At 33.9% G+C, this 10,022-nt stretch overlaps 1 pseudogene; it reads right to left on the reverse strand.

Annotated features, from left to right (window-relative positions):
- Positions 1 to 1,043: 1,043 nt before the first annotated feature.
- On the reverse strand, positions 1,044 to 3,085 carry LOC127544198 (SNW domain-containing protein 1-like; annotated as a pseudogene).
- Positions 3,086 to 10,022: the final 6,937 nt, after the last annotated feature.

Raw genomic sequence — 10,022 nt, forward strand, 5'->3', positions numbered from 1 at the left:
CATTTAGTTGTATCACTTTCTTCTGCTCTTGATCTCTATTAGGTGCATAGATTAATGGTTCTGAATCTGGCAGCAAGAGGAAGAGAAACAAGTGGGCAATAAGTCCCGAAATCACTGAGAGTTGACAATATAAGTCTCTAAACTTCACCAGTGACAAGGAAGAAATATTATTTAAACAAGGATAAAAAAAATCCCTTTAAATGAGGTCACTAAACTCAACTATTTTTCCTTATGGCAACTAAATCTATGTCATAGTTTTGTCATGACTTATGCCATACATTGTATGACATGACTGTCATACATTAAGTCATGACTTAGTGACTCTTAATATCAATGTTTACAAGTGGCCTTATGATTATGTCTTTAAAATATGTGAAAGTCAAAAGTGCAAGTATTATAAAAAGAGTAGTCTATTAAAAGCATCAATAATGGGAAGCATTGTCCTATATCCTAGGTTGAAGTTGGGAATCAATTAAGTCAACTGCAGAATATTCTGAGACCATATATGCAATGTGTCTATTATTGAGCTTCTCTGTTCCTGCTTCCTTTAATTCTGGGCATCTCCAAATCTGGACACATCACTATTTTACTGAGCCTTTTTCTGGAAATCCAGAACAAAAATAGGAAAGTAAATCAAAGGAATTACTGTCTTTATTTTTTTGTTTGCAATTTTTTTAAGGAAGAAGCAAGCAGGTTGAATACTAGATTCCATTGCTAAACAAAATGAATAATATTATAATTTATTTTATTTTTTATCTGAATGTTTTATTTAGAACAGCTGTGCCACACAGAAGCATACTCTCACATTCAAAATTAAAATTAGACATACACATAATGGAGGAGAAGGGACAAACAATCAATAAGCAGTGGATAACTCCATGATGTGAAGATCTTCCCTCCTTCCACCAACTACTCAGCATGGTTGGTGATAAATTTTTATGTACAAGTTATTTCTACTATGAAATGTTAATGCCAAAACTAATGTCACTAAAAATAAAAGCCTTAATTTCATATGTCTGAGTAGTATGGAGCTTCCTTCAAAGTTAATGGAATTGGGAAAGGTAAGCTGACTGAGGGGAAGAAAGGAAAATCATTATATCATACATGTCTTTGTCCAGATTTTTACCAGGATCCGTAGACATTTTGGGCCGTGTCTTTGCCACTTCTCCATGTTTGATCATAAACACTATAAATTTCATCTTCTCCATTAGCAAAACCAATGTCCATACCCCTAATTTGGTTGAATTCTGTTATGAGCCAGAATTTAAGGATTCTTAAAAGGTGTTAAGTCAGTGGAATTGATGAAACAATGATTGTCTAGTTTAGCATGGTGCTTAATAGTTCTCTAAATTCAATATGATTGATTTAATCTTACAACAAATAATGGTTTCCTAGTGATATAATGATTGGTTTATACCCAGTGTAGAGCATGTAATCTGAGACAAACTCAGCCAGGGAGAGACCCAGATTCACTCACTTCATCTCACATCACTATGGTGGCAGGCCTGGCCTCCTGCACTTCCCCCATTGAGACCAAGGCCTTTCTGAGCCAGAAACAGACTCAGAAAAGGGATTGAGAGACAGATTCATTCCATCATCCACCTTTGTGGTGGCTGGAGGCTGAAGCACAAGCCCTCGACTCAGAGAGATTCACTCCATTTCACACACAGACTAGGCCTCCTACACTCCCATTAAGACCAAGATCTCTCTGAAAGGCTCTCCAGAAAGCTGCCCAGCCCCAGGCAAGGAGACAATAAAGACTTTGGACTTTAACACTTGCCTATTTTTGTGGTAATTACTGAACTGAAATGAAGGCTGCTTCAAGACCTCCAGAAAACCAAAGGAGAACACTACACAATACCCTCTGGTCACACTGAATTTCACTGGAAGTCAGAGGGTTGGGCACCCCAAGAGCAAGGATTTCACTGATATCTCAATTCTTGTCTCTGTAGCTTTGATCTCTTATCAGGATCTGTTCTGAAAAGATTTCTCTCACCTCATCTCTTTTTGCATCTATCATGTCTTATTTCATCTCATTCTTGAGCTTCCCCATCTTTTACTACATGGGTCTTAATTCCAACTTATTTTCTCTTCCAAGATTTCCAGGCCATTTCTTGGAGCTTCTCTTCATGTTTTTCCTTTTCCTTTTGGGCCATTTTTTCTCTCCATTTGAGCCCACATCTCCACTGCCTCATGAGTCTTTCTATCAGCAATGTAGAGAGCTTCAGCTAGTTTGGCAAAGCTCTCTACATGGAGTGTCTGCAGTCCTCTGCCATCAGCAGCCAGATGTTTGCCTAATGAAATAGTATAACTTTTTGCATTTTTTTCCATTTGCAACACAAGGTGGAATTTTCCATTTTTGCTGCTCTTTCACAATCACCTTTTGGCTAGGATTATACATGACAGGTGCAGGAGGAGAAGGAGGATCATGAGGAATTTTCTTATTAATTTTGAATCTGAGACTCCATTGGATCTTTTTTGCATTTCCATCATCTGAATAAATCTTTGCTTAGCTTCAGAATTGAAAGCGACTCCTTGCTGAGATGCTATATGGATATATTAAGCTGGGACTAGTTTATCTGCAGCTCAAACTGGCATAGCAACAGCAACCTTCTGAGATACAGATTTCTCCAGAGCAACCCTTATCTTTTCTGTAATCTCTTTAATGGCTTCTTTATCAGGTCTTTGCCGGTCTGCCTCATCTACATTCATAACTTTTTTGGGAACTAGATCAGTGCACTTGCTATAAATAACCTTGTCCTTTGATTGTCTCTGTCAAGCAATTGCATCATATTTAATTTTTCCCCCTGTATCTACCTAAATTGCCAATGCTTTGGACATTTTCTTCTTTCTTCCCATATCCAATGAGTATTGGGCCACATGTATTTCTGGAAAGGCATCTCCATCTCCAAAATTCTCTAACAAAGAAGATAATATCCAACTTTTCTGATACTCATAAAAAGGAAAATCATTTCTTGAGGAGACCAATGGAATCTGCTTTGATCTCTGGTTTTGCCCTTTCCTCAACCTCAACATAGTCCTGAGAAAGTTGAATTGCACCAGGTAAAAAGCTGGACAGTGACATTTTTTGCCTTTGCTTCTCTGTATTTGAATTTTTAAATGTTCATATTGTTCTTGCTTCTTAAGGCTTAAGCCTAAAATGTAAAAGGAGTAAGAGAATGAAATTTTCTGTAAAGAGCAGGTACTTCACAATTGCCTATTGAAAAATAATTATGAGAAAGGCAAGTTTTTGCTGTGGCAACAAACCAAGACATTTTGGGTTCCCTATATGGTTTCAGAACTACATTCACTTTTCAGTACAAGCCTGATTACTCTCCAAAAATGCCTTTCTTATCTTGTTCTCAGTTTTATAAAGCCTGTCATTTTAGAAGGATTAGAGAACCAAGTTGAGGATTCCTTATCAGTGGTTTCCTTTTGTTTCTTAAATGAACAGCTGCTCTGATTGTGTCATTTCCATTTTTATCACTTTTTTAGACACAATGTCCTTGATTTAGATCTCATGCACCTAATCATTCTCTGTTAATTACTGCTCAACTTTCCATTAGTAGGTCCGGAAGTAAAACCCATGTATTCTTAGAAAGTCATACTAACTCATTAAATCAGTGCTGCAAGGGCTTGCCAAACAGAATGGCACATTAGTAAATGAAACAAGACTTTATGTTGTAGAATTCATCCAGAGAAATGATCAGAACTCATTTATTTAAAGGAGAAAAGTTCTCTTAATTAATCATGCCCAATAGTTTGTTCTTTTAAACATCAAAGTAAATACTCTGATGGTGATCACAGCCATATTAGAAGAAAAAAATGGCATTGCTGTGCATTATTTCTACTTTCATCACAATTTTACTTTCAGGGCTATATTAAAGCTAGGTGTTTGACAGTGTTTCTAGAAAAACACTTATTCAGTGTTATAGCTACAGCTGTAGGTTTAGGATTAGATATATAGTTAAGTAGGGTTCCTAATTTTCTTAGCCCAGAATGGAAGTGTTGCCATTGATTTTAAATGTAAATACAATGCATTTCAAGATTACAATGCCTTTCATTATAGGACTCATTTAAGTTATTATGGAATATGGTCATTAATTTGTATTTCCTTTTGAGTACTTTGACTCATGAACTTATCATATTAGGCACTTACAAAGAGAAGTGCTTCAATATCTAAATTATTTTTTGTGTTGCCCAAATAGAAATAAATTAACACCAAAATATCAATAAGAGTCAGAAAAGTAAATTTTCAGGAGGGAAAAATGTACACAGGACATATGTTTAAGCCTGATATGCATCAGTGATTTTTCCTCCATGTTCTTAGGTCTAAATCAACAAAAAAGATAAACTGAGCTCTGATTTGTAGACTTTGCCAATTTATGAGATGTAAACGCTCAGAGTGAAACTTTAATAATATAGTTTTAGTTATTTGGTGTGAGTTGTCCTTAGCACACTACTGCATGACATAGAAAGTATAAAGTACAACCCAGAGAAGAATGAGAGTTGGTTATCCTGGTCCTTAAATAAAAGTTCTGAAAATATTCACCCAGGGAGAGGAAGAAAAATAGAGAAAGAGGCTACAACCAGCATGTGAATTTTAAGACAAGATGGAAACTTTTGGATGAAGAATTGTGACATAATAGAGAAATTCCAGAGTGCAGATTGGAAAAGAATGAAGTATAATATTTTCATGTCACCACTAATCAGGCCTTGATTTTGATTGATGCAAATATCATATAATTTTTTTGATGGTCATTCCAGTGTTATAAATAGAGGGGTCAAGTTGAGTAAGGAAGTGGCTGAATTTACATCTTATATTAAATTCTTATTAGCTATGTAATACCCTTAACCACTCTATGAAAAATTGTGTCATGAGGTTTTATCATTCTTATCCCCACTCTTCTTCCTTCTCTGTAATCTGGTCAATAAATATCATCAATGCAATTCTTGGGGATTTTAGGTACACCAGAGAATTATACAATCTCAGAATGTGAACAGATTTCAGATGTCAAAAAATTCAATCTGGATATAATTAAAAATTCCTTCTTCAAAGAGGCCAAGCAAATGGAACACTTGGTGCTTACCAGAAGATCTCCCATCATTATAAAAAAAATACAAGACTTTTAAAAGATCCTATTATATTTTGGAGGGCAGCTGGGTGGAAAATATATAGTAAGTTATCCTAAATCTGGCCTCAGGCACTTAATTAGCTATGTGATCCTGGGCAAGTCACTTAACTCTGTTTTCCTCAGTTTCCTCAACTGTCAGATTATCTGGAGAAAAAATGACAAACTACTCTAGTATCTTTGCTACTGAAATCCCCAAAAGAAGATCAACAAAGAGAATGTGACTGGAAAATGACTGAAAATAATAAATAAAACAATTGCATTTGGGGGTAGTTCTAATTTTTAGAATATATTTTTAAAATATAGTTTCTTATACCAAACCAAAATCTGCTTCTTTTTCACTTCCATCCTTTGTTTTTTAGTTAATATAACTAGATTTAACTTCAGGAATGGGTCTCCTAGCTACCACTCTTTACTTTTACTAAAATCCAAAGTCATGAGAAATTGAAGAACATCACTGTTAAGTCTATGGTTGAATTCAGTGTTATTGTTAATTCCAAAGAACAAAAGAAACATTTTTTAATGAACTGGTGACTAGGGCTGAGACACTGCCAAAGATCCTCTTAATATTGTTACCCAAAATATCTTTCTCTTCCAGGGAAATTTTGGAAATTTTATGATTATTAATAAAGTTCCTCATTCATGGAAGAGTCAAAGGATACACATATGATGTCAGTGTCTTTAGCCACTTCTTGACAAATCACATCATGAGAATTAATCATTCTTGTCTCCTCTTATCTACCTCTCCTATAATTTGGGTAAGGAATATCACTTTCTCCAGACTATTAATGCTCAAAGTAGCACAATCTCTTAGTTCCTTTCTGGATTTATTTACCCTCAACCTGTACCTACTCCAGAAAGTTAGGATTTCCCACAGGGGCTAGTTGTTACAAGTCACTATGTTTACATTTCTAAGATTGACACTGACTCACTTCTACTAATACTGTAGCTCATGAGACCCTAGTGTATATTTTCCATTGATAAACCAACCAGGATGCTTTCCTTAACTTTTTATCAAAACATCAACTAAGTGGAAGGTATAGTAAAATTAAAAATTACATAATATTCCATTCACAAACTCTTTTTAGAGAATTTATAATGCTTTGGCCGAAGGAAAAAAGACACAAACAGAAGATAATTATTGTCTTAGAAATAGATCTAGCTATTAGGCGAGTTCACTGCCTAGAGAGGGATAGAATAACCTAAGCAATCTCCTAGGACTAAGATTTCTCATTTTAAAATCAGAGGCTAGTAGGAAGTAAAGCACTGAGGGGCAAGGACTGACTTTTTCATATATCACCAGAATGCTACCAATTAAAAATTTCCATAGATGATATCTGCAACTGCTCTTATGTCTAGAGGATGGTCCCCTCCATTTGCAAACCCAAGAAGGTTATAAATCTGCACATATCTTTCCATATCTAATTATTTATTAGATTAGAAAGTTAATATTCAAATTAAGGAATAGTTTTTGGTTTTCTTTCTAAGTTCGTGGTTTAAATCAGTGTCTCTACAGTTACACAGCTATTAAATACTTGTTGATTGATTGACAGATTGATTTAAATGTGATCTATTCAAAGTTTTTTTTTTTTTAAGGTAATTACTATAAATTTTTTAAACAAATGTAGCCAAGCATTTAAGTATCAAAAAAAAAATACTTTTCAAATTCACAGGATATTTTTGATAAATATGTACTGAATTAAGCCTATTAAAATGTATTTTCATATTACCATAGTAACACACTAATAAATACTAATGGCTAGAGGTGCTTTGACAAATTAGTGATAAAATTAGCAAAGAGGAAATACAATAATAAAATCAGATACTAGAGCAATAACTGAACTTTACCTCTGTTTTTGTTGCCAAGTATTTTTTGGAAAGTATTAACATTAACTATTAAAATATTTATGAATTATAATAAGTTTTACAGGTTTTAGAAAATTAATGCAGTTTTATTTTAGTTGTAGAAAACTTGTTTTATGTCTATTGAAAATAAAACCTTGATTCACAAGGGGACAGGAACAGATTTCTAAATGTCTGCATATTAAAGAAGTGACAAAAAATTTAACTCTTGTTTCTCTCTTTAAAGTCTTATTCCAACATCTAGGTTTTACTAAAGAAAACCCAGAGTTGCTACAGAACAAAGTCCTATCAGATGGAAAACTGAAGGTAACCTCACAATACTTTCTTTCTTGTGCTGATCAAGAAATCTACTACTAAGAAGAAGAAAGAGATAATTGGGGTCAAATGTGAATGTAGATGGATTTAAATTTCATCCTTGTTCTTTTTTTGTTTTTGTTTTTTTTCTCTAGGAATTTTAGGAATATAAATGTAGCATCAATACTGCTTATGGTGTTTATGAGGAGAAAACTTGTGATAATTATGGAAGTGGTTCCCAAAAATTCTTTTAGAATTCAACAAGTTAATTTTAGTGAAACCAGAGTATCATCACAGAAAAAAAGAGTTCCCTGAAGTTGTCTATACAGAACATAGACCCACAAAAATCAAGATACTATTTTTAGTATCTATTGTTACACTGAATACATATAACCTCTAAATTATAAAGAATGAAAAACTTAAAATATAAAGATCATAAGGAAGAAATCAAAACTTGTGGGAGCAAAATTAGCCATGAAACATTCCTGTCATCTTGTCTGCTCCACCAAACTTCAAAGAATACAAAGCAATATTGTGACTTTTTCCTAATTTCCTAATTTTATTAAATATGGGATGAACATAATGCTAATTTTAACATCAACATGTTCCTTTCTTTCTTTCTTTCTTTCTTTCTTTCTTTTTTTTTTTTTTGTTTTCCTGAGGCAATTGAGCTTAAGTGATTGATTCAGAGTCACACAAATAAGAAGTATTAAGTGTCTGAGGTCAGATTTGAACTCAAATCCTCCTGATTTCAGGGCTGATGCTTTATTCACTGTGCTGTCTAGCTGCCCCAACAGTAATTTCTGTTTGGATTTCAGATTTACAAAGTGTTTTCATCACAATGAATATTTTAGATAGATGAAACATATATTTCTAGTATTCAGATGAAATGAAAAAAATGAATATAGAACATTTGCAATGTACCAAGAGTCAAACAATTGTAAACAATAAAGATTGCTACAAAGGCAAAGGGAAGCTATTATATAGTGTCACAAATATTATCTCAGGAGCTGTGGCTATAGTGACAGCAACAGCTTCAGGAGTTCTCAGTTCAAAGATGATAAAGGGGTTGCACAATTGGTGAAAAAGAGATTACAAGAGATTTTTTTTTCAGGCCCATCATAATGTTAGACAACTCTATCACTAATAAGCAATTCTATGTCCTAGTTACAGAAAGGAGAGGAGTACTGGTACTTCAAACAGTAGAGGAACAGGAAAGCATCCTGGGTAACGATCACAAGATAAATCAGAAAAAACACCATCCAAACATTTCTCTATATTACATCATTTTGCAAGCATTAAAAACTTGCAGATCTCTAAAGCTAGCTGTGAAAACTGTAGTTTTAAAAACCTGGAAGCTACTATAGTGCCTCACCATCCACAGGTGGGTATAGTCAAAATTAAATATAAAATTCTAAAGTCAAGAAAATTATTTTTAAAAATGAGCAAACAAACAAACAAAAAACCATAAAACTTTGATCATATAAAGCTTCTACAGTGACAGGATATTAAATGAGAAGATAATTTAAAAATAGTTACAATCAAAGCCTCAAAAATAAATATAAATTGGACACAATCCCAACAAGAATTCCCAGAAGCATTAAAGAAAGAACTAAGAGCCACAGAAGGAAAAAAAAAAAAAAGTGCAAGTAATTAACAAAAAAATTATGAAAAGGCAATAAGGCCCATGTAGATAAACTCTAATCATGAGAATACATGAAGATTCCACAAGCAGCAGCAGCTTCAGAAGATCTCAAACCCGACATAAGGAGATCTGGTAACTTGTAAGAAAGATTTCTGGGTATTCCTATGCTGCTATTGGACAAAAGACAAGATACTTTTTGGTAATTCCATTGCCTAAACCCATTCATGAGCCATGATTCAAGGGCAGAGGGTGACACTTAAAAGAGAGTGGAAGCTCTGAAAGAGTCTCAGTTAGTGGGTCTAAAGGATTAGGTACCCTGAGAAACAGTACTAAGGGAAGAAGGACCTTGAGAAGAGGTAAATTTACATCTCAAGTGATCAAGGGCCGTCCTTGGATAAAGATTAGCATGCAAAACAAGAAAGCAGTGACTCTCACTTCTCCTCAGATCATACCACTTGGAAGCACTAAAAATTTCTCAAATCCCAAAAAGTTTGAAACTTTAGATGAAGTCCCTTCTTTCCTCCCTCTCCCCCCACTCCACATATTGGAAACAATGCCCAACATTAACATGAAATCTGAAATCAAGAAATGGGGTGGAAAAAATGAACAAAACAACAACAAAAATGACTACTGAAAAGTTAATATGGTGACAGGAGAAATAACAAACAAGCTCAGAAGAAGCTGATAAAGTCAAAGTACTTACAAGCAAAACCTCAAAGAAAAATGTTAATTGGCTACAAGATCTACAATATGTGCCAGAAGAGTCTTAAAAACATACAAAATTCAATAAAGATGGTACAGGAAAGATTTTTTTTAAAAAATAAGGATAAAGAAATAAAACTATGAAAAGACAATTGATTACTTGAGCAAAGAAGGACTCCTTTCCAATACTGAAGATAATAATATATTTTTTTCTATTTTCATTTTTTAAATATTAGCTTTTTATTTTCAAAATATATGCAAAGATAGTTTTCAACATTCACCCTTGCAAAACCTTGTGTTCCGAATTTTTCTCCCTCCCTCTCTTCCCCCCTCCACCACTGTACAACAAGTAATCCAATATATGTTAAACAGGTGCAATTCTTCTG

This window comes from Antechinus flavipes, chromosome 1 (genome assembly GCF_016432865.1).
Source record: "Antechinus flavipes isolate AdamAnt ecotype Samford, QLD, Australia chromosome 1, AdamAnt_v2, whole genome shotgun sequence".
Classification (NCBI taxonomy): Eukaryota; Metazoa; Chordata; class Mammalia; order Dasyuromorphia; family Dasyuridae; genus Antechinus; species Antechinus flavipes.